Genomic DNA, 26,379 nt, shown 5'->3' with positions numbered 1-26,379 from the left:
GACTGTGTTCAAATATGTTTGCTGAATTTCAGATATATTTAAAATCTCTCTGAAGATATCTTATTGTAGCAATATTCAGACATGAGGTTACCTGTCTTCCCATTTTCTCTAGAGTAGAAACTCTTCCAGTGACACAATAAGGTTCAGTGGGATAAACAAAGAAAGCTATGATAAAAGCAGGTAAAAAAAAAAAAAAATCAGAGCCAATTCTTGCTCTTACTAAACTGAGCACTTACCAACCCTCTACAACCAATGCCACAGAGCTAATGAAAAGATGCAATGATCCTTCCCAGAGGCTCAGAGAGTTTCTACAGATCTATATTATGCCACATGGTTGCACTTAGAGCTCTTTTTTCTGATTACATTCTTATTTCAAGTCTAGAACTATACTCCTTGTATTGATGCATCTGTCTCCTCTATTTCATTGAGGCTTTCTGTAGATGCTTATGTTTTGGTATGAATATCATCCTTGAAGATATTTCTGTACTCTGTCATTAGTCTCTAGCCTTTCTGATATTTTAAAGCTGGTTATTTGTTGCTACAGTAGTGGTTCTCAACCTGTGTCTCATGACCTCTTTGGACGTCACATATAAGATGCATGACATGTCACATATTTACATTATTATTCATAACAGTAGCAATAGTATAGTTATGAAGTGGCAAATGTTTAATGGTAAATATTTAATGGGAGTTTCTACCCTACCTTTGATCATTTAGTTACCAAATGAAAGATACAAACATTTTTATTTGTAATAAACTCTACCTGCACTTAGTAGGCAGAAAACAACTCTCTATGTGATGTTATCTACTTCCCTGTCAATAACCCTGAGATAGAACTTGCCATATTCAATTTGGGCTGCTCTTACTACATCTGGGAATCCCTCATGACTAGTTCTCAAGGTCACTTATCCCATAGTGTCTTCTCCTCTCTTTCCACTCTCTCCTCTCTCTTCTTGTGGTCTCTCCTAAAACCCCAAATTGTCAGAATCAAAGCTCGTTCTATCTTTCTCTTCTGCCCAACTATAGGCTATAGGCATCTTTATTCAAATATAGATTTTATATTAAGTAGCAAGGTTACATAGCATCATTTAGTGTACATGAGGATTTTCTCATCACTTAGGCAACCAGGGACAGTAGTTATTATTACAATACATAACAGCAGACCAAACATCAATAGGTTGGGGTTACCATCATATAAAGGATAGTATTAAAGGGTTGTGGCATTAGGAACACTTAGAACCACTGTGCTATAGTCATAGCCATCTATTGCCCTGATTCTTAGAGATAAACTATAGATGCAGATATAGTCATTAATTCTTAATAAGGATTTATATAAGTGGCTGGACTTGATGGCACTAGCCTCTAATCCCAAAATTCAAGAAGAAATAAGAGGGTTGTATTACAGGGGCAGGATGGATTATATGGTAGGATTCTTTCTCACAAAAACAAATATTATGGAAGTTTTCCTTTGTATGTATAGAAAAAGGCTTCATCCAATAGCTAATTGAAGAGTATTCTCTGAGGTCTATATTCAGCTCCTAAATCCAATTCCTTATGGGGCAGCCAGAACAGATTAGAAGAGCAGAAGAAATGAGTTTTAAAAACTAGAGTCTACTAATACAATTCCTACACTGGAAGGAGTTGGGGTGTAGAAATAGTCTAGAGATTATATGACAATTTTCATAAATTTCAATGTTTACTTGATGGTGGTCAAGAAAAGCTATAGGATGTTGCCAAATGTTGTCAGTGACAGACCACTGGCAGGGGTAGAAGAGCTCCCTGGAAGGTCACATTGGAAAGCATTAGGAAATTGTATGAGGTACATTTGATTCCATTTCTCATGGAAGTCAGAATCAACTTGGCCTTCATATTGTGTTCCCAACACAGCGATTGGGATACATCTTTAAAAAGTGACTATATATCAAAAACGGCAATCCTATTTTTATTTTGAAAACTTCAATGCCTTACAAATGTGAATACTCAGACTTGTGAGTGCATTACATTAACACATACTCACAAAATTCATAAAAAACATTTATAGCCATATTTTATGAACTAAAAGATACAATATAATTAGTAATAATCTCAAAAATCTATATTTGAAAGGTTATGTATGCAAGTTAAAATCAAAATATTGACATATATGATATAACTATATAACTGGAAAAGATTAAAATATATGGCAAACTTTTACACATGTATCAATATATTCTAGTTGAATATACAGTAGATAACAATCCAACAGGCCTCACCTGGGGATCTATCCCATATACAGTCACCAAATATACAGTCACCATATACAGTCACCATACACTGCTGAAAATGCCAGAGTGGTTGTACAAGCTTGCAACCTCACCAGCAATGGAGGAGTGTTCCTCTTTCCCCACATCTTTGCCAGCTTCTGCTGTCACCTGAAATTTTGATCTTAGCCATTCTGACTGGTGTGAGGTGGAATCTCAGGGTTGTTTTGATTTGCATTTCTCTGATGATTAAGGATGTTGATGATTTTTTTCAGGTACTTCTCAGCCATTCAGTATTCCTCAGGTGAGAATTCTTTGTTTAGCTCTGATTCCCATTTTTTATTGGGGTTATTTGAATTTCTGTAGTCCAGCTTCTTGAGCTCTTTGTATATATTGGATATTAGTCCCTTATCAGATTTAGGATTGGTAAAAATCCTTTCCCAATCTGTTGGTGGCCTTTGTTAGTGGTTTTAGCTCCCTTGTCAAAGATCAAGTGATCAGAGGTGTGTGGGTTCATTTCTGGGTCTTCAATTCTATTCCATTGGTCTACTTGTCTGTCACTATACCAGTACCATGCAGTTTTTATCACAATTGCTCTGTAGTACAGCTTTAGGTCAGACATGGTGATTCCACCAAAGGTTCTTTTATCATTGATAAGAGTTTTTGCTATCGTAGGTTTTTTGTTATTCTAGATGAATTTGAAAATTGCCCTTTCTAATTCAGTGAAGAATTGAGTTGGAATTTTGATGTTTGCTGGTGGGATTGCAACCTTGTACAACCACTCTAGAAGTCAGTTTGGTGGTTCTTCAGAAAACTGGACATAGTACTACCAGAACATCCAGCAATACGTTTCCTGGGCACATACCCAGAAGAAGTGCCAACTGGTAATAAGGACACATGCTCCACTATGTTCACAGTAGCCTTATTTATAATAGCCAGAAGCTGGAAAGAACCCAGATGTTCCTCAACAGAGGAATGGATACAGAAAATGTGGTACATTTACACAATAGAGCATTACTTAGCTATTAAAAACAATGAATTTATGAAATTCTTGGGCAAATCGATATATCTAGAGGATACCATCCTTAATGAGGTAAGCCAGTCACAAAAGAAGTCATTAGATATGCACTCACTGATAAATGGATATTAGCCCAGAAACATAAAATACCCAAGATACAATTTGTAAGACACAAAAAAAATCAAGAAGAGAAAAGGCCAATGTGTGGATACTTCATTTCTCCTTAGAATAGGGAACAAAATACCCATGAAAGGCATTTCAGAGACAAAGTTTGGAGCTTAGGTGAAAGGATGGACCAACCATAGACTTTTCCACCTGGGAATCCATCCCATAGTCAGCCACCAAAACCAGACACTATTGCATATGTCAGCAAGATTTTGCTGAACAGACACTGATATAGCTGTCTCATATGAGGCTATGCCAGTGCCTGGGAAATACAGAAGTGGATGCTCATAGTCATCTATAGGATGGAACACAGGGCTTCCAATGGAGAAACTAGAGAAAGCACCCAAGGAGCTGAAGGGGTCTGCAACCCTATAGGTGGAACTAACCAGTACCCTCAGAGCTCGTGTCTCTAGCTGCATATGTAGCAGAAGATGGCCTAGTCGGCCATCATTGGGAAGAGAGGCCCCTTGGTCTTGCAAACTTTATATGCCCCAGTACAGGGGAACGCCAGGGCCAAGAAGTGGAAGTGGGTGGGTAGGGGAGCAGGGCAGGGGGAGGGTATAGGGAACTTTTGGGACAGCATTTGAAATGTAAATAGAGAAAATATCTAATTAAAAAAAAAAAAAGGAATGTAAACAAAGAAAATATCCAAGAAAAAAAAAAAAGAAAGAAAAGAAAGAAAAATGCCAACAAGTGCTTGTTGACAGAAGCCTGATATAGTTGTCTCCTGAGAGGCTCTGGAAGTGCCTAACAAATACAGAGGTGAATGTTCTCAGTAAGCATTGAATTGAGCACAAGGTTCCCAATAGACGAGCTAGAAGAAGGGCCCAAGGAGCTGAAGGAGCTTGCAGCCCCATAGTGATAACAACAAAATGAACCAACCAGTACTCCCCGCCCCAAAGCTCCCAGAGACTAAACCATCAACCAGAGTATACATGGAGGGACCCATAGCTCTAGCTGCATATGTAGTAGAAGATGACATTGTTGGACATCAATGGGAGGATAGGTCCTTGGTCCTGAGAAGATTCAATGCGCCAGTGTAGGGGAATGCCAGGTCAGGGAAGTGGGAGTGGGTGGGTTGGTGAGCAGGGGAAAGTGGGATAGGATAGGGGGATTTTTGGAAAAGAAATCAGGAAAGGGAATAACATTTCAAATATGAATAAAGAAAATATCTAATATATAAGTATATATGTATATATATATATATATATATATATGATATTTTTAAGAGATTTATTTATTATATGTAAGTACACTCTAACTCACTTTGGGATGGTTCTGAACCACCATGTGGTTGATCGTATTTTGAACTCAGGACCTTTGGAAGAGCAGTCAGTCCTCTTAACCACTGAGCCATCTCTCCATCCTTATAATACCTTTTTATAAGAATGATGGCATTTAAAACTAAATGTATAATGCAGTGACTATAGAAGAAAGCAACTTAAATATTATTTTGTGCTTTAAAGGTTTAATTTTTCACTTTTTATTGGTTATTTTATTTATTTACATTTTAAATGTTAACCCCTTTCCAAGTTTCCCCTCCACAGGCCCCCTATAACCTCCTTGCTCCGATACCTCTATGAGGGTGCTCCCCCACCTGCCCAGCCACTCCTGTCTCACCAGACCAGTGTTCCCCTATCATGGGTCATCAAGCCCCAAAGGACAACTGGCTCCCTTCCCAGGATGTCAGAGAAGGCAATCCTTTGATATATATCCAGCTGGAGCGATGGGTACCCACTGTACTCTTTGGTTGGTGGTTTAGTCCCTGGGAGCTTTGGAGGTCTGGTTGTTTGATATTGTTGTTTTTCCTATGAGGCTGCAAACCCCTTCAGCTCCTACTGTCCTTGCTGTAACTTCTCCACTGGGGTCCGCATGCTCAGTCCAATGTTTGGCTGTGAGCATCCGCATCTGTCTTGGTCTGGCTCTGACAGAACCTCTCAGGGCACAGCTATACTAGGTTCCTGACAGTAAGCACTTCTTCGCATCAGCAATAGTGTCTGGGTTTGGTATCAGCAGACAGGATGGGTCCCTAGGTGGGGCAGTCTCTGAATGGCCTTTTCTTCAGTCTCTGCTCCATACTTTGTCCCTGCATTTACTTTTGACAGGGGGAATTCTGTATTAAATTTTTTGAGGTGGGTGGGTGGTCCCATCCCTCAACTGTTGATGTTTCCTATCCACTGTATATGGTCTCTACAGGTTTTCATCTCCCCTTTGTTGGGTATTTCAGATAATGTCCTCCCTGTTGGGTCCTGGGAAATTCTTGGGTCCCTGGAATCTGGGACTTTCTAGCAACTTGCATGTATTCACATATGACATGTGATCCTTTCTATGTAATAGGAGTACAATAGTTTTGCTTATGTCCATATCACAAGAACTTCACCAATGTCTTATGGTAAAATGTAGATAACAATTTTATTAACAAAAGAATTTTTAATTCAGTAACATTTTCTTGGCCCACACCTATATAAATGGTACATGTTCACTCAGTTATCATTATGTATTGTGTTTCCCTTTTGATCAACTCATGCAGATATGTTAGTTTAAATAAATAATTGATTTGATGTGTGTTTTATTCAGGAAAATGAACGTGAAGGCAGTATCATCTAACCTGAAGTGTAAGAGTGACAATAAATATTAGATGTGAACTGAATCAGTTGATTTAAAACATTTTTCACTTTTTATATCTATTACTCACATCTCTAATTCTGCTTAACCTTAATTACCATTGTAACCTGATTTCAAGTTTTCTAAGAGGAACAACTCAGAGTGTGTCTGCAAGGGCATTTCCAGTTACGATTAACTGAATGGAAAGGCATCTTAATGTGTGTGTAGTAACAGGCAATTGGCTAGGGGACTAGAGTAAAATAAGAGGAGGAACAGGAGCAACTTAGCTGAGTTCTAGAATTCTTCTGTATCTGCTTTCTGTGGATGCTATAAAACCATCAGTCCATTGTTCTTAATGCTATGCTTCCCTACATAATGAATTTTATACCTTGCCTCAGGAAGCAAACTGAACAATTTCTCCTTAAGTTACTTCAGGTCAGGCATTTGGTCCTAGCAACATGAAAAGCAACCACTGTAGTACTCAAAGCCATAAGAGTCTAATCTTTTATAATTAAAATCTAATTGTGTTTTATAATATGTGCATAAGGATCTGTTGGACTGGTTATATTGAAATAAAGCTTCCATGAGTATACAGTTGTTCAAAAAGTATAGTGTAACTAAAGTTTTATAATCTTTATATCTATTTGTAGAGTCTGTGTGTGTGTGTGTGTGTGTGTGTGTGTGTGTGTGTGTGTGTGTGTGTTTTAAGAAAACTGGGTTATTCCACTCCTCATTTCTACCTTAAAAAGAAGTGTGGTTCACTTTAAACCTGCCAGCTTCCCTTGGAACTAAGCAGTCTATTTGTCAATAGCCTTATTCTGTGTTCTTCCGAACAATCTCAGAGGTTTTCCCTTTTATAATATAATCTTTATTTTACTCTGTAGCACTGAATGGTGTAGATCTGAAAAGGAGACATACATTAATTTTCTCAACATAAAATATAGAAGAATATGGTGTAAGTAAAAGTCTTTCAAACTTGGGAGTGGAATCCATGCAGTTTATGGAATGCCATTCAAGGATTTTTGTTTACTCTATTAAAAAACAAACATATAGATCTTGAAGAAAATAAGTACTGTTGCTTTTCACATACTAAAAATCTGTAAGACACACAGATACTGAGAAATAAGAAATATTCATGGCTGGAAAAGCACCTAGCAACTTCCCAACATCTAAGAGGTTGGTTTGGTTTCTAAGATTTTTCAAAGATAGTAACTGTTCTGCCTTGGCCTTCTTCACACATCCCAGCCTGTCTCCTTGGCTTGCCACATTGTACTCAGAACTCTACTTTTGCCCCATGTAAGAGCCTTTGCATGCTTCTTTTCTCTGAAATCGTGTGCTTCTATATTTATGACTGGATTTCCCATGTTCTCTACTGCTAAATCACTAACACCTTAAGGATGATTTCCCCACTCTCCTGCTGGAAGGGAAGTGGAAAAGCCGGGCTGAGTCTCTAAATCTACTTAACTTTTTTTCATATAATTTTCAACTTTTTTATACAGTAAATGATTTTATGTTTTTATTTGTATATATCATTTGTTTTTTACTTTGGAATTTAGAGTCTAAGAGGGAATGAATTTTATTGGTCATAACCAATTTCAAAATATAGTCACTGTTTCTTTCCTTCCACGTTGCTGGAGCTGCTGTAGCCAACTATCACAGACTGGGTGATGTGAGCATAGAAAATATCTTCCACAGTTCTGGATGCTTGGATTCCAAGACGGAGTTGCTGACATGTCCGATATTTCCTGCACCCTCTTGCCTTACTTACACATGGATGCCTTTCCCCCATGTCCTCACACAACTTCTTGCTGAGTGAAGAGACCCTGGTACAATCACCTAGCAAAACTTACTGCAGCTTGAGAGACAAACTGCCTCAGTCAATTGATGATTACATTTTAATTATTCTTACTACTATGTTCAGAAACATGCAGAAGCTTATTTTATAAAGAAAAAGAAAAGATATTTGATACTTCTTATTGAGGCTCCAAATGTCTAGCAATGAGGTCTTATTGGTAAACCAACTATAGGCTCCACTAAACAATAATGGGAACACAAGCAAAACTCTACTGTTCATCTCTGCATTTGGTAGCAATGTTCTACTCATACATAACTTTGAAATGAATGAAGTCATATAAGGATTGATTTTCAACAATGACTCTCAGAAACATGACGTGATATGAGAGAAATCATTTTTCTTTCTGCATCATCAGTTAGAAAACTTCCATGCATCCGGTAAATCTTTTTACTTCTTAAACATACATTCAGATGCCCAATCTATATGCTGAACTATGAATTAAAATCAGCTATACAAAATGCTCACTCTGAAATGTGTGCCTGCCTGAGTCCCAATCTCCATTTCAGTGCTGGAATTGCTAAAATAATTAGTAAGACTGTTCAGTCCTAGGGTTAGCAACTTTTTCCTTCAGTGCTTTAATCCCAGGGCAAACATCTTTGAGATGCTAGATGCTAGAATTCAGTAAACAAAAAATAAATTTCTAGTTCCTTTGTTACTTTATTACAATTAACATATGCTACTTAATCATGTATTCCTCTAGGAGAAATCAGCTATTGGAAGAAAAATCTATTCCTAGGATCTGAATTCTGATTTTCACTATGGTACAAAGATCAAAGAGAATATGTTTTCTAATTTTTGAACATTACCAATGTTCATCATACTGCAAAATGGAATTACTTAGGGCTATTATGAAGTTTTGATCCTATAAACTGAAGGTCTTAATACAGGTACATAATTAATTGTAGACTATTTAATGTCTTTCAAATAAATTAAAAATAATAAGGCACCTGGTACTTGAGTTTTTATTTTAAATATTTCACCAAGTATAAGAAACTGTGTGATGTGTTTGAAATATCTAGTAGAGATACCTTACTTAAATTCAGCATTTTGTATTGTATTAAAACTGTATAGTTTATAATGTAAATAATATCTGTTGTGGTACATACAATTGGAGAGTTTATCATCAAGCAATATTTGTTAATTGCCAGGGAAACCAGAAACAATACACTGCTGCTAGGTCAGCATTTTGCCTGCCAAAATTTGAAAGAACAGTCATCATTAATGATTTTAATCTTTTGGTCAGTAATGTGTTCATAATGAAAAATTATTTCAATTAAAATGTAAAAAAAAATCATTCAAAGTGTGCAATGCTAAAGTATATAACTTGTGTTTTATTATTTTCCAAGAGTTGGGAGATTCTTGTGTAGTGGATTTATCCTGTATATTTATAATGTAGTACTGGGGTTTATTATTCAAGAATAACCTTCTCATTTTTGCAATTTCCTTATCATTCCGAAAGAAAACTCAATCCCTGATCATCTTTTCTCCTTTCCTAATGATCAATATATTTCATTCTTTCCATTACAGGACACTTTGATGAAGAGTCCATTTATAGAAAATTGAGACGCATATTCTCAGTGGATGAAGGCAACTGTATCATCTACATTTTCCATGACTCAGCCATGCCCTTTGTTCTTGGATGTGAAAATCTGTTTTCACACTCAGTTGGAAAGCCAGCATGGTTCGAACAGATGGCTGCTGACCTTCAGGCAATAGAGAGGGGAAGACATTCCCAACTGCTCTCTTTACTTTGGATAGTGATCTCATTTGGAGCAGCAGCCTGGAGAAGCAAACACCTGAAAAATAGACTCTCTCTTTGAACACTATGCTCTTCTGGATATCTGTTGTGAAACCCTAGGTTGCCATATTTTTATGATGTCGATGCCTTGTATCAGTTTCATGTCCATTATTCTTTATCTATTGAATACCAGTTCCTAACATTGTAATGCCTTCTAAGTTTAGAGGATATCTGAGTTCAGAAGCCATGGGGTATTGAGGTATTGAAATATCTTTTCTTATTTTTATAATCCTGCTCCTAGGATATGATAGACACAGAATGAATTTTTACAATGTAAATGATAGGAACTGTGTTGTGAATGATTATAAGATATTTGCATATTATGCACCACTCAGAAACGCAAAACATTGTTAGAATTATCTCATGCCATAATAAGAGCTTGATATAACTTAATAAATGGAAGAAATGGTGCATGAACTAGTGTGTCTGACCAACTCTAGTGTACAGTATTTAGTTAAAAATGTTTTAGACTTTTTCCTTTTCATTACTCTGAAAATATGGTTCAGCCAGGATTTAAACTATTCCTCAAAATAATAAAGTACTTTTTATTATAGGCTGTATTTGAGGCTCTAAGTCTACTCTTTTATTTACATGCTCAACATTCACAGCAACATGGAACACTTATCATTAAACATGCCTGAAAACTAAAAATGCTCATGAAGCTTGAAGGAGATCCCCATAATCTTTTTTCTCTGTCATTTCTGTCAGGTTATATTTTCAATCTGATTTGACCTGACATCTCTTACCAAGGACATCTGGGTGTGCTGCGTTATTGGTCCTCTGTTTATCTCTTGCCATCTAACTCAAGAAATAACTGACATTTTGCTGGACCTTGTCTTTAACTCTTGGGCCTGAAGGCATTAAATGAATAAAACAGGAATTAGGTCATCTGAGAATAAACATCCATTTATTGGGCCATAGATCAAGGGAAATCTCAAATGTGGCCTTTGTTATGGAGTATAGCTGACTCTAGTATTACATACATATTGATTCACAGATTAGCAGACTCTAGCATACTATGATGTAAACACAGTTCCTCTACAAACTATATTTACACTTTAGAATCAAAATGTTCTTTTCAAATTCTTTCACTTGACTTGTCATAAATCACCATCCGTCATGACACAGAGCACACTGGGATGATGGTTTTATGAGGACAGAGGGTGTGGGGTTGACTAAGTTGCTTTATGACAGGTCCGTGGCTGTTACCTGTTCATTGCCTTTACTCACTAGCACATACATGCTGGTCTTAATGGATAAAATTTTTAAACCAGAATGTGTCAAGATACATAATTTTCTTTCAATGCATTATATTTAAATCCTCCATAATAGAACCTTGGCATAAAGCTAAGAATTTTCTTTCTTGCCCTATGTCTTGTTTCTTCTGACTCATAGTTATCCATTCTACATATATTTACCATCAAGTACTTACTGATTTCCAAAAATGAAAAGGATTTTTATGTACTTGGTATTCACTCAGAAGAAAACCATTATAAATCATAAAGGCCTAACATTTTTATCTTGAGGAAAAACATAATTGGACTGAAGGTTATTTCCTGGGAACTTTTGAAAAAGCCAAATAACAGCTTTCCAACATATTTTGCATTAAGTATCTTCAAAGTGATGCATGAAAATAGCATCTGGCAATGGCTTGGTACAAGGGGTAACACGACCACAGTGCTTTAATGCATCTGTCTATACTTTAGACTCCATTCACAAATTTGTTTTGATGTACTTAGGGTATTTTTACTTGAATTTTTATTTATTATTTAACACAAACCTAGTCTTTTCATAGTCTTTGCTTTAAAACTAACACAATTGATATAAAACCTTTGTTGGGTTTTGAAGGAAATTAAGCCCTCAGTAATCTGAAATACCCAAAGCAACACAGTTTCTTTAAGTATATGTCTTGTTGTATTGTTAAGAAAACTCCCTTTATAATCCACCAACCTCACATTATCATTCTTGAGGATATCTGGAGTTATTCTTCTCAACATTAAAATTGTTAGTTGTTTATAGTGATGGCACTGGAGGGAAAAGAGTACCCTGTGTCTAATAATAGCTATAATTCAATAAAGATTCCTTGGCAAAGGGTAACAATAGCAGATTTTTGGATCCAGCTCTTACGTATTGGTTTTCACTGCTAGGGAGCAGTCTGATTTTGAGTTACTAAGTCTGACTTATGAAAGCAATTGAAGAAGTAGATCATATATACTGTGTTTTGGCATCTGCGTCTTAATCTTCTTCTAATAGTAATGGCTTTTATTAAATTGAACTATAAAAATAGTTGAATAAATATGTGCATTGACTATTGTATTTAAGTCAGTTCACTTTAGTTTTCTTTCTATTTTTTTTTTTGGATTTTTTTTTCTTTCCATTTTTTATTAGGTATTTAGCTCATTTACATTTCCAATGCTATACCAAAAGTCCCCCATACCCACCCACCCCCACTCCCCTACCCGCCCACTCCCCCTTTTTGGCCCTGGCGTTCCCCTGTTCTGGGGCATATAAAGTTTGTGTGTCCAATGGGCCTCTCTTTCCAGTGATGGCCGAATAGGCCATCCTTTCATACATATGCAGCTAGAGTCAAGAGCTCCGGGGTACTGGTTAGTTCATAATGTTGATCCACCTATAGGGTTGCAGATCCCTTTAGCTCCTTGGGTACTTTCTCTAGCTCCTCCATTGGGAGCCCTGTGATCCATCCATTAGCTAACTGTGGGCATCCACTTCTGTGTTTGCTAGGCCCCGGCATAGTCTCAAAAGAGACAGCTACGTCTGGGTCCTTTCGATAAAATCTTGCTAGTGTATGCAATGGTGTCAGCGTTTGGATGCTGATTATGGGGTGGATCCCTGGATAAGGCAGTCTCTACATGGTCCATCCTTTCATCTCAGCTCCAAACTTTGTCTCTGTAACTCCGTCCAAGGGTGTTTTGTTCCCACTTCTAAGGAGGGGTATAGTGTCCACACTTCAGTCTTCATTTTTCTTGAGTTTCATGTGTTTAGGAAATTGTATCTTATATCTTGGGTATCCTAGGTTTTGGGCTAATATCCACTTATCAGTGAGTACATATTGTGTGAGTTCCTTTGTGAATGTGTTACCTCACTCAGGATGATGCCCTCCAGGTCCATCCATTTGGCTAGGAATTTCATAAATTCATTCTTTTTAATAGCTGAGTAGTACTCCATTGTGTAGATGTACCACATTTTCTGTATCCATTCCTCTGTTGAGGGGCATCTGGGTTCTTTCCAGCTTCTGGCTATTATAAATAAGGCTGCTATGAACATAGTGGAGCATGTGTCCTTCTTACCAGTTGGGGCATCTTCTGGATATATGCCCAGGAGAGGTATTGCTGGATCCTCCGGTAGTACTATGTCCAATTTTCTGAGGAACCCCCAGACGGATTTCCAGAGTGGTTGTACAAGCCTGCAATCCCACCAACAATGGAGGAGTGTTCCTCTTTCTCCACATGCTCGCCAGCATCTGCTGTCACCTGAATTTTTGATCTTAGACATTCTGACTGGTGTGAGGTGGAATCTCAGGGTTGTTTTGATTTGCATTTCCCTGATGATTAAGGATGTTGAACATTTTTTCAGGTGCTTCGCTGCCATTCGGTATTCCTCAGGTGAGAATTCTTTGTTCAGTTCTGAGCCCCATTTTTTAATGGGGTTATTTGATTTTCTGAAGTCCACCTTCTTGAGTTCTTTATATATGTTGGATATTAGTCCCCTATCTGATTTGGGATAGGTAAAGATCCTTTCCCAATCTGTTGGTGGTCTCTTTGTCTTATTGACGGTGTCTTTTGCCTTGCAGAAACTTTGGAGTTTCATTAGGTCCCATTTGTCAATTCTCGATCTTACAGCACAAGCCATTGCTGTTCTGTTCAGGAATTTTTCCCCTGTGCCCATATCTTCAAGGCTTTTCCCCACTTTCTCCTCTATAAGTTTCAGTGTCTCTGGTTTTATGTGAAGTTCTTTGATCCATTTAGATTTGACCTTAGTACAAGGAGATAAGTATGGATCGATTCGCATTCTTCTACATGATAACAACCAGTTGTGCCAGCACCAATTGTTGAAAATGCTGTCTTTCTTCCACTGGATGGTTTTAGCTCCCTTGTCGAAGATCAAGTGACCATAGGTGTGTGGGTTCATTTCTGGGTCTTCAATTCTATTCCATTGGTCTACTTGTCTGTCTCTATACCAGTACCATGCAGTTTTTACCACAATTGCTCTGTAGTAAAGCTTTAGGTCAGGCATGGTGATTCCACCAGAGGTTCTTTTATCCTTGAGAAGAGTTTTTGCTATCCTAGGTTTTTTGTTATTCCAGATGAATTTGCAAATTGCTCCTTCTAATTCGTTGAAGAATTGAGTTGGAATTTTGATGGGGATTGCATTGAATCTGTAGATTGCTTTTGGCAAGATAGCCATTTTTACAATGTTGATCCTGCCAATCCATGAGCATGGGAGATCTTTCCATCTTCTGAGATCTTCTTTAATTTCTTTCTTCAGAGACTTGAAGTTTTTATCATACAGATCTTTCACTTCCTTAGTTAGAGTCACTCCAAGATATTTTATATTATTTGTGACTATTGAGAAGGGTGTTGTTTCCCTAATTTCTTTCTCTGCCTGTTTATTCTTTGTGTAGAGAAAGGCCATTGACTTGTTTGAGTTAATTTTATATCCAGCTACTTCACCTAAGCTGTTTATCAGGTTTAGGAGTTCTCTGGTGGAATTTTTAGGGTCACTTATATATACTATCATATCATCTGCAAAAAGTGATATTTTGACTTCCTCTTTTCCAATTTGTATCCCCTTGATCTCCTTTTGTTGTCGAATTGCTCTGGCTAATAGTTCAAGTACTATGTTGAAAAGGTAGGGAGAAAGTGGGCAGCCTTGTCTAGTCCCTGATTTTAGTGGGATTGCTTCCAGCTTCTCTCCATTTACTTTGATGTTGGCTACTGGTTTGCTGTAGATTGATTTATCATGTTTAGGTATGGGCCTTGAATTCCTGGGCTTTTTTTGGCTGGGAGATTATTAATAACTGCTTCTATTTCTTTAGGGGATATGGGACTGTTTAATGGTCAACTTGAACCTGATTCAACTTTGGTACCTGGTATCTGTCCAGAGATTTGTCCACTTCGTCCAAGTTTTCCAGTTTTGTTGAGTATAGCCTTTTGTAGAAGGATCTGATGGTGTTTTGGATTTCTTCAGGATCTGTTGTTATGTCTCCCTTTTCAGTTCTGATTTTGTTAATTAGGATTTTGTCTCTGTGCCCTCTAGTGAGTCTAGCTAAGGGTTTATCTATCTTGTTGATTTTCTCAAAGAACCAACTCCTCGTTTGGTTAATTCTTTGAATAGTTCTTCTTGTTTCCACTTGGTTGATTTCGCCCCTGAGTTTGATTATTTCCTGCCGTCTACTCCTCTTGGGTGAATTTGCTTCCTTTTTTTCTAGAGCTTTTAGATGTGTTGTCAAGCTGCTAGTATGTGCTCTCTCCCGTTTCTTCATGGAGGCACTCAGAGCTATGAGTTTCCCTCTTAGAAATGCTTTCATTGTGTCCCAAAGGTTTGGGTACCTTGTGGCTTCATTTTCATTAAACTCTAAAAAGTCTTTAATTTCTTTCTTTATTCCTTCCTTGACCAAGGTATCATTGAGAAGAGTGTTGTTCAGTTTCCACGTGAGTGTTGGCTTTCTGATATTTTTTTTGTTATTGAAGATCAGCCTTAGTGCATGGTGATCTGATAGGATACATGGGACAATTTCAATATTTTTGAATCTGTTGAGGCCTGTTTTGTGACCTATTATGTGGTCAATTTTGGAGAAGGTACCATGAGGTGCTCAGAAGAAGGTGTATCCTTTTGTTTTAGGATAAAATGTTCTGTAGATATCTGTCAGATCCATTTCTTTCATCACTTCTGTTAGTTTCAGTCTGTCCCTGTTTAGTTTCTGTTTCCATGATCTGTCCATTGGTGAAAGTGGTGTGTTGAAGTCTCCCACTATTATTGTGTGAGGTGCAATGTGTGCTTTGAGCTTTACTAAAGTTTCTTTAATGAATGTGGCTGCCCTTGTATTTGGAGCATAGATATTCAGAATTGAGAGTTCCTCTTGGAGGATTTTACCTTTGATGAGAACGAAGTGCCCCTCCTTGTCTTTTTTGATGACTTTGGGTTGGAAGTCAATCTTATCAGATATTAGGATGGCTACTCCAGCTTGTTTCTTCATACCATTTGCTTGGAAAATTGTTTTCCAGCCTTTTATTCTGAGGTAGTGTTTATCTTTTTCTCTGAGATGTGTCTCCTGTAAACAGCAAAATGTTGGGTCTTGTTTGTGTAGCCAGTTTGTTAGTCTATGTCTTTTTATTGGGGAGTTGAGACCATTGATGTTAAGAGATATTAAGGAAAAGTAATTGTTGCTTCCTGTTATTTTTGTTGTTAAAGTTGGCATTCTGTTCTTGTGGCTGTCTTCTTTTAGGTTTGTTGAGGGATTACCTTCTTGTTTTTTCTAGGGCATTGTTCCCGTTCTTGTATTGGTTTTTTTCTGTTATTAACCTTTGAAGGGCTGGATTCGTGGAGAGATAATGTGTGAATTTGTTTTTGTCGTGGAATTCTTTGGTTTCTCCATCTATGGTAATTGAGAGTTTGGCTGGGTATAGTAGCCTGGGCTGGAATTTGTGTTCTCTTAGTGTCTGTATAACATCTGTCCCGGCTCTTCTGGCTTTCATAGTCTCTGGTGAAAAATCTGGTGTAATTCTGATAGGCTTGCCTTTGTATGTTACTTGACCTTTTTCCCTTACTGCTTTTAGTATTCTATCTTTATTTAGTGCATTTGTTGTTCTGATTATTATGTGTCGGGAGGAATTTCTTTTCTGGTCCAGTCTATTTGGAGTTCTGTAGGCTTCTTGTATGTTCATAGGTATCTCTTTCTTTATATTTGGGAAGTTTTCTTCAATAATTTTGTTGAAGATGTTTGCTGGTCCTTTGAGTTGAAAATCTTCATTCTCATCCACTCCTATTATCCGTAGGTTTGGTCTTCTCATTGTGTCCTGGATTTCCTGGATGTTTTGAGTTAGGATCTTTTTGCATTTTCCATTTTCTTTGATTGTTGTGCCGATGTTCTCTATGGAATCTTCTGCACCTGAGATTCTCTCTTCCATCTCTTGTATTCTGTTGCTGATGCTCAAATCTATGGTTCCAGATTTCTTTCCTAGGGTTTCTATCTCCAGTGTTGCCTCACTTTGAGTTTTCTTTATTTTTTCTACTTCCCTTTTTAGGTCTAGTATGGTTTTGTTCATTTCCATCACCTGTTTGTATGTTTTTTCCTCTTTTTCTGTAAGGACTTCTACCTGTTTGATTGTGTTTTCCTGTTTTTCTTTAAGGACTTGTAACTCTTTAGCAGTGTTCTCCTGTATTTCTTTAAGTGATTTATTAAAGTCCTTCTTGATGTCCTCTACCATCATCATGAGATATGCTTTTAAATCTAGGTCTAGGTTTTCGGGTGTGTTGGGGTGCCCTGGACTGGGCGAAGTGGGAGTGCTGGGTTCTGATGATGGTGAGTGGTCTTGGTTCCTGTTAGTAGGATTCCTACGTTTACCTTTTGCCATCTGGTAATCTCTGGAGTTAGTAGTTATAGTTGACTCTGTTTAGAGATTGTTCTTCTGGTGATTCTGTTACCGTCTCTCAGCAGACCTGGGAGACAGATTCTCTCCTCTGAGTTTCAGTGCTCAGGGCACTCTCTGATGGCAAGCTCTCTTACAGGGAAGGTGCGCAGATATCTTGTTTTTGGACCTCCTCCTGGTCGAAGAAGAAGGCCCAAAACAGGGCCTCTCTCAGAAGCTGTGTTGCTTTGGCAGTTCCCAGAAGCTGTCAGCTTCTGTGGTGCAGACTCTCACCTGTGCAGACTAAATTCCTAAGTTCCAGGGAGTCCTGGAACCAAGATGGCGACCGCTGCTCCTGAGGCTGAGGCCGCCTCCCGAGCAAGGCGGACACCTGTCCTCTGGTCTGGACGGTGGCCGGCTGTCTGCAGCCTGCAAAGGGTACTGCCTCAATGGCTCTGTGCTTCTGCCTGTCCCAGAAGCTGTCCGGTTCTCTGGCACACCCTCTAACCTGTTCAGACTAATTTCCTAGGTCCCGCGGAAATCCCGGAACCCAGGTGGCGACCACTGCTGCTGAGGCTGAGGCTGCCTCCCAAGCCAGGTGGACACCTGTCCTCTGGTCTGGACGGTGGCCGGCTGTCGGCGGCCCGCCAAGGGTGCTGCCTCAGCGGCTCTGTGCTTCCGCCCGTCCCAGAAGCTGTCCGGTTCTCTGGCGCACCCTCTAACCTGTTCAGACTAATTTCCTAGGTCCCGCGGAAATCCCGGAACCCAGGTGGCGACCGCTGCTGCTGAGGCTGGGGCCGCCTCCCAAGCCAGGCGGACACCTGTCCTCTGGTCCGGATGGTGGCCGGCTGTCTGCGGCCCGCCAAGGGTGCTGCCTCAGTGGCTCTGTGCTTCTGCCCGTCCCAGAAGCTGTCCGGTTCTCTGGCGCACCCTCTAACCTGATCAGACTAATTTCCTAAGTTCTGCTGAGTCCCGGAACCAAGATGGCGACCGCTGCTGCTGAGGCTGAGGCCGCCTCCCAAGCCAGGCGGACACCTGTCCTCTGGTCCGGATGGTGGCCGGCTGTCTGCGGCCCGCCAAGTGTGCTGCCTCAGTGGCTCTGTGCTTCTGCCAGTCCCAGAAGCTGTCCGGTTCTCTGGCGCACCCTCTAACCTGATCAGACTAATTTCCTAAGTTCTGCTGAGTCCCGGAACCCAGGTGGCGACCGCTGCTGCTGAGGCTGAGGCCGCCTCCCAAGCCAGGCGGACACCTGTCCTCTGGTCCGGACGGTGGCCGGCTGTCTGCGGCCCGCCAGTTTTCTTTCTTATTCTTGAGTTTCACATGTTTTGCAAATTGCATCTTGGGTATTCTGAGCTGCTAGGCTAACATCCACTTATCAGTGTGTGTATATGGTATATTCTTTTTGTGATTGGGTTACTGCACTTAGGATGATATGCTCCAGATCTATCCATTTCTCTAAGAATTTCATGATTTCATTGTTTTTAATAGTATTCCATTGTGTATTTGGAGCACTGATGTTCAGAATTTAGAATTCATCTTGGTAAATTTTACCTTTGATAAGTATGAAGTGTCCCTCCTTATCTTTTTTGATAACTTTAGGTTGAAAGTCGATTTTATTTGATATTAGAATGACTACTCCAGCTTACTTCCTGGACCATCTGCTTGGAAAATTGTTTTTTCAGCCTTTTCCTCTGAGGAAGTGTCTGACTCTGCCACTGAGATGGGTTTCCTGTATGCAGCAAAATGCTGGGTCCTGTTTATGTCGCCAGTCTATGTGTTTTTATTGGGGGAATTGAGTCCTTTGATATTAAGAGATATTAAGGAAAAGTTAATGTTGCTTCCTGTTATTTTTGTTGTTAGAGTTGGAATTTTGTTCATGTGGCTATGTTCTTTTAGGTTTGTTGAAAGATTACTTTCTTGCTTTTTCTAGAGCGTACTTTCCCTCCTTGTGTTGGTGTTTTCCCTTTATTATCCGTTGAAGGGCTGTGTATATGAAAAGATGTATAAATTTGGTTTTGTCATGGAATATCTTGGTTTCTCCATCTATGGTAATTGTGAGTTTTGTTGAGTATAGTAGCCTGGGTTGGCATTTGTACTCTCTTAGGGTCTGTATGACATCTGCCCAGGATCTTCTAGCTATCATAGTCTCTGGGGAGAAGTCAGGTATAATTCTAATAGGCCTGCCTTTATATGTTACATGACCTTTTTCCCTTACTGCGTTTAATATTCTTTCTTTGTTTTGTGCACTTGGTGTTTTGATTATAATATGATGGAGGAATATCTTTTCTGGTCCAAACTATTTGGAGTTCTGTAGGCTTCCTATATGTTCACGGGCATATCTTTTTTTAGGTTGGGGAAGTTTTCTTCTATAATTTTGTTGAAAATATTTACTGGCCCCTAAATTGGAAATCTTCCCTCTTGTCTATACCTATTTTCCTTAGGTTTCGTCTTCTCATTGTGTCCTGAATTTCCTGGATGTTTTGGTTTAGGATCTTTTTGCATCTTGTATTTTCTTTGATTGTTGTGTCTATGTTTTCTATGGAATCTTCTGCACCTGAGAATCTCTTTTCAGTCTCTTGTATTCTGATGCTGATGCTCGTATCTATGGCTCCTGATTTCTTTCCTAGGATTTCTATCTCCAGAGTTGTCTCCCTTTGGGTTTTTTTTATTGTTTCTATTTCCATTTTTAGATCCTGGATGGTTTTGTTCAAGTCTTTTACCTGTTTGGATGTGTTCTCCTGTATTTCTTTAAGGGATTTATTTATGTCCTCCTTATAGTCCTCCATCATGATCATGAGAAGTGACTTTAGATCCTTATCTTGCTATTCTGTGGAGAGCCGTGAACAATAGCCATCACGAGCCTCTGCTGTGCCTAACTGGTAAACAAGTCATGTGCGCAGGTTCAAGAGTAAATTCGTGCCAAGTCACTGCCCATCCCCGTAGTAGTGGGGTGATGAGTGAGCAGCTAATCAGGAGCTGACATGTCACATGGAGGGGTATATAAGCAGCATCATTTTCCTTGTTCGGGGTTCTTCTTTTGCCTATGTAATCAATGCTCCCCCAATAAACGTGTGCAGAAAGATCCTGTTGCAGCGTCGTTCTTCCTGGCCAGTTGAGCACGTGCAAGAAATGGTGCTGAAACCCGAGACCGAGAAACATCTTCAGGCACGAGCGAAGACCCCCTGCTACAGGGACGATTCAGAACTGCATGGCGGGGAAGGAGTGGTTGATAAAGGTTCCCGTAAAACAGACTGTTGAGAAGGATCCGGCGTGGATTCAGAACTCTTCAGCTGGGGAACGGTGGTAATGAAGTGTTCCCGCAACACAGACTGTTGAGAAGGATTTAATGGCGTGGATTCAGAACTTTTCAGCTAGGGAACAGGGGTACCCGTAAGTAAAAGGAAATTAATGTGAGTCTCTGAGAGGTATGCTTTCTTACACAGTAGGTCTGGTAATTGTCGTTGGGATTGTGTTGCTTGCTTGCTTTCTTAGCCTTGATATTATGCTATTGCCTTAATTTTTTATCACCCTGGACACGAGTGTATCTGCTGAGGGTAGCTCGGCAGACACATAAGATCATAAAGCAAGTGTAGATAAACTTGTGGATCGACCTTGGGGCTAAGAACCTCACGTAGATAAGTGAGTACCTCAAGGACGCTTTATCCAGGACAAGAAATGTGAGCTAGCTGTTAAGGAAGGGCAATGACTTTTGCAGGAGCACCAGAAAAGCATATCAGAAACAGAGAGAAATGAAAAAGAAGGCACGTGCAGAAAAATAAGTAAAAAAAAAAAAAAAGAAAAAAAAAGTTATTTTAGAGCTTTCCTAGGGACAGAAGAAAAATGGGAGACGTCCTGCTCTGGCTCCTATGGAGATATTTTTAGCTTTGGATAGGATATTTGTGTCCCTTTGAGACCCCAAGTTTTATTCCCTGTCTGTCTATTGTCTGTTTTTGGTGTATGATTATTGTTTTGTGTTTTATGTTGAAAAATATAATTGGTTAAAACTTTATCTGCTGGCTGTCCATCCTTTAACTTGTTTGAAAAGCAGCCTCAATTTGCACAGTAGAAAGTGATAAAAGCACTGTGGCTGGGAGTCAGGTACAGCTGAAAAAGCCCTGCTGAGGGCCGATTGCAAATGGAGCTCTTAAAGGGGCAGGCAGCCGCATATAGACGGACCTTCTGTTCGGGGATTTGGAGAGAGATTAGATTCTCCTTGCTGGGATGTCCTATTTTCACTGATCAAGCTGAATTTGCAAGGGATAGAGATATGCTGCTTGATCAAGGTTGATTTGCACAACAACAGACAGGATATCCAGTGCAGGTATTTGAGCAGGTGAATCAGATTGCCATAAGGGTATGGAAATTATTGCCCACCAGGTTTGACAGTGTTGTAGAACTCCAGAGAGACAATGAGGCACTGAATCAGGTGAGAGAGGAGCGCTCTCAATTGGTTTGGGAGAGAGGGTCTGTTTGTTTGTTTCCTCAGGATCATCGACAACAGCTGCAGGTCCCGGAGTGGCTGACCAGAGCAATTCAGGACAGGTGGAGCTGTGAGGACGTGGATGTTCCTGTGGCTGGAGGTGCTCCCGCTAGTGAAAACTGAAGAGCTCTGTGTTCCTGAAACCTATGCCATTGACGAATTCGGGTGTTTCCTCAATTCCTTATATCTAACGCCAGATTTTAAGCCTTAATGGAACTCAAATAGCGTCCATCATTGTTGGCAATTTTACCTCTGCTTTTTCTTACTTTAAGGAATGGGTGGGGGTAATTTTGTTTGCTGCTGTGGGCTTGTGTCCATGCTCTGGTTGGTCTGCAAGCTCAGAACCCAAAACAAAACAAAACCGTGACAAGGTCGTTATCACTCAAGCACTTGCAGCCATTGAACAAGGGGCCTCCCCTGAAATTTGGCTATCCATGCTTAAGAATTAATTGACATCTGAGTTCTCTGCTCTTGCGCTCTTCGGTTCTGTGGAAAATGAGAGAGACTCAACAATTAAAGCTCGCCTTAGGCCATACTCAGCTCTTGCACCCCTAGGGGCTAGACTCATTGCACAGGGACGAGTGAGTAGGTCGTTGACTCTTATGGATTGTTAGGCTAAGCACTGCATAGGAGTCGCTCAGAGGTTTGGGCACTCCTAGAAGACAAGTCGATTTGCATGAGGGTTGAGTGTCCAAGTGTCCCTCCCCTAGGAAAAACGGCACGGGAGCAGGTCAGGGTTGCTCTGGGTAAAAGCCTGTGAGCCTAAGAGCTAATCCTGTACATGGCCCCTATTTCTGCACACTAGGGATTCGACCTCTATCTTCATCCATTAAAGAGTGACTTGCGTTTTAATAAAATAAAATGGGGGAGATGTGGAGAGCCATGAGCAATTGCCATCATGAGCCTCCGCTGTGCCTAACTGGTAAACAAGTCATGTGCGCAGGTGCAAGAGTAAATTCATGCCAAGTCGCTGCCCATCCCAGGGTGTAGTAGTGGGGTGATGAGTGAGCAGCTAATCAGGAGCTGACATGTCACATGGAGGGGTATATAAGCAGCATCATTTTCCTTGTTCGGGGTTCTTCTTTCGCCTATGCAATCAATGCTCTCCCAATAAGCGTGTGCAGAAGGATCCTGTTGCAGCGTCGTTCTTCCTGGCCAGTTGAGTGCGTGCAAGGCTATTCTGTTGTGATAGTGTATCCAGTACTTGCTATGGTGGCAGAGATGTGTTCTGATGATGCCAAGTAACCTTGTTTTCTGTTGCTTCTGTTCTTATGCTTGCATCCTGCCATCTGATTGTCTCAAGTGCTCCCTGACATCGCTATATCTGATTGGAGCCTGTCCTTCCTGTAATCCCAATTGAGTCAGAACTTCTCAGAGTCCAGCTTTTTTCGTGATCCTGTGATTCTGGGATCCTGTCAACCTCAGATTCTGGATATGTCAGAGTTCTTGGCCGTCAAGCTTCCTCTGAGATCCTGTTGTGACCAAGCTCCTGGTATCCCGGGATCCTAAGATCATGGGCATGTTAGAGTGCCTGGAAGTGATATCTTTTTGGGGGACTGTGGGGGCTGTCTGCTGAGTTTTAAACCAACATAGACCAGCACCGACCTGAAGGAACCAGAGGCACTGGTCCGGTGGGGTTCCTGTGCCTTTGCTCCAGCTGGCCCCAGACACCCCTGGTTCTGTTGGAACAGATGTGTTCCACTCACCAATGATCCTAAGATCCTGGGCATGCTAGGGCGCCTGTGTGGTGGAGAGTCCTCTGGAAACAGTGGGACTCTTGGCTGAATTCTAGCCTAAGGTGGCCTGTCACTGGCACAGACAATAAGGAATCTTTCTAAATGTCTTAATGTCTCAGAATTGGCACAAATTTCCACAGTCTATATATCAATCATCCAGGAAATGCAAACACCAGCCAGCATGAAGCAGGAAACTATCTTCTATCCAGCCTCATACTATTCTTCTATAAGAAAGAAGAAACTTCACTGAGAGACATGAGAATACCAACTCTTTGAATATATTGAGCTAAAATTGATAAATTTTTCTCTGTACTTCTAAACTACCATTCTCTTACTTTCCTGTGGTTTAAGAAGCCTACAAGAACCTGTCATCTAAAACTGATCCAGTAAACTCCTCCATTATTTGATGGGCATGAACACAAAGATTTATTTTCTTTCTCTTCCTTCCCCTTCCCCCAGACACACACACACACACACACACACACACACACACACACACATACACTGTGTGTGTCTGGGGGGGTATATACACATGTGACCAGAAATGTGGTCATCTTCAAATACTCTCCACTTTTTTTTTTTTTTTACAGTAGTGTCCCTTCCTGGACCTAGAGCTCACTTATTCAGTAAGACTAGCTGGCTACTCGAGGAAACTCTCTGCCTCTGCATCTCTCATAGTTGGAATAGAGATGTGCATTGCTCTCATGCTCTGTTTTAGGTAAGGTACTGAGGATGTGAACTTTGGACCTCATATCTGTGCAAGAAGAACTTCAGCCACTGAACCATCTCTCTGGTCCCCATTTATATTGTTGTTTATTTCCAGGGATTATCTCCAAAAAACCAGAATGCAAGTCTAAAACAAGCCTGGTTAGTTCATATTGCTGCTCCTATTATGGGGCTGCAAACCCCTTCAGCTCCTTAGGAACTTTCTCTAGCTCCTCCATTGAGGTCCTTCTGCTCAGTCCAATGGTTCGCTGTGAACATCCACCTCTGTATTTGTCAGGCACAGGCAGAGCCTCTCAAGAGACAGCTATAACAGGCTTCTGTCAGCAAACACTTGTTGGCATCCATAATAGTGTCTGGATTTGGTGACTGTATATGAGATGGATCCCCAGGTGGGGGAGTCTATGGATGGTCATTCCTTCAGTCTCTGCTCCACACTTTATTTCTGTAATTTCTTCCATGGGTATTTTGTTCCCCCTTCTAAGAAAGACCAATATATGCACACTTTGGTATTTCTTCTTCTTAAGTTTCATGTGTTTTGTGAATCATATCTTGGGTATTCAAAGCTTCTGGACTAATATACACATATCATTGAGTGCATACCATGTGTGGTCTTTGAGATTATGTTACCCCACTCAGGATGATATTTCCTAGTTCTATCTATTTGCCTAAGAATTTCTGGAATTCATTGTTTTTATTTTTACTTTTAAAAAAAATTTTTATTAGGTATTTATTTCATTTACATTTCCAATGCTATCCCAAAAGTCCCCCCCCCACGCTCCCCCAACCACTCCCCCACCCACCCACTCCCACTTCTTGGCCCTGGCGTTCCCCTGTAGTGAGGCATATGAAGTTTGCACGACCAATAGGCCTCTCTTTCCACTGATGGCCGACTAGACCATCTTCTGATACACATGCAGCTAGAGACACCCACTCCGGGGGGTACTGGTTAGTTCATATTGTTGTTCCTCCTATAGGGTTGCAGATCCCTTTAGCTCCTTGGGTACTTTCTCTAGCTCCTCCACTGGGGGCCCTTTGATCCATCCAATAGCTGACTGTGACCATCCACTTCTGTCTTTGCTAGACCCTGGCATAGTCTCACAAGAGACAGCTATATCTGGGTCCTTTCAGCAAAATCTTGCTAGTGTGTGCAATGGTGTCAGCGTTTGGAAGCTGATTATGGGATGGATCCCCAGATATGGCAGTCACTAGATGGTCCATCCTTTTGTCTCAGTTCCAAACTTTGACTCTGTAACTCCTTCCATGGGTGTTTTGTTCCTAATTCTATGAAGGGTCAGTGTCCACACTTTGGTCTTCGTTCTTCTTGAGTTTCATGTGTTTAGCAAATTGTATCTTATATCTTGGGTATTCTAAGTTTCTGGGCTAATATACACTTATCAGTGAGTACATATTGTGTGAGTTCTTTTGTGATTGGGTAACCTCACTCAGGATGATGCCCTCCAGGTCCATCCATTTGGCTAGGAATTTCATAAATTCATTCTTTTTAATAGCTGAGTAGTACTCCATTGTGTAAATGTACCACATTTACTGTATCCATTCCTCTGTTGAGGGGCATCTGGGTTCTTTCCAGCTTCTGGCTATTATAAATAAAGCTGCTATGAACATAATGGAACATGTGTCCTTATTACATGTTGGAGCATCTTCTGGGTATATGCCCAGGAATAGTACTGCTGGGTCCTCAGGAAGTACTATTTCTGATTTTCTGAGGAACCACCAAACTGATTTCCAGAGTGGTTGTACCAGCTTGCAATCCTACCAGCAATGGAGGAGTATTTATCTTTCTCCACATCCTCACCAGCATGTGCTGTCACCTGAGTTGTTGATCTTAGCTATCTTTACTGGTGTGAGGTGGAATCTCATGGTTGGTTTGATTTGCATTTCTCTGATGCCTAAAGATGTTGTACATTTCTTTAGGAGCTTCTCAACCATTTGGTATTCCTTTGTTTAGAATTCTTTGTTTAGCTCTGTACCCCATTTAAAATAGGGTTATTTGTTTCTCTGGATTCTATCATCTTAAGTTCTTTGCATATATTAGATATTAGCCCTATATCAGATATAGGATTGGTAAAGATCTTTTTCCAGTCTGTTGGTCACTGTTTTGTCCTATTGACAGTGTCCTTTGCCTTGCAATTTTATGAGGTCCCATTTGT

General features: G+C 40.2%; 1 long non-coding RNA gene across 1 annotated transcript in view; it reads left to right on the top strand.

Moving 5' to 3' along the window:
• The window catches only part of Gm42185, a 66,801-nt gene extending 56,561 nt beyond the window's left edge, over positions 1–10,240 (top strand). The window contains exon 2 of the long non-coding RNA XR_880672.3: positions 9,410–10,240. This is a non-coding gene — a long non-coding RNA (predicted gene, 42185). The remainder of the gene's footprint in view (positions 1–9,409) is intronic.
• The last annotated feature ends 16,139 nt before the right edge of the window (positions 10,241–26,379 follow it).

Source organism: Mus musculus, chromosome 3 (assembly GCF_000001635.26).
Source record: "Mus musculus strain C57BL/6J chromosome 3, GRCm38.p6 C57BL/6J".
NCBI classification, from domain to species: Eukaryota; Metazoa; Chordata; class Mammalia; order Rodentia; family Muridae; genus Mus; species Mus musculus.
Note: the sequence above shows the minus strand (reverse complement) of the source record. Positions and strands in the feature narration are given on the sequence as shown.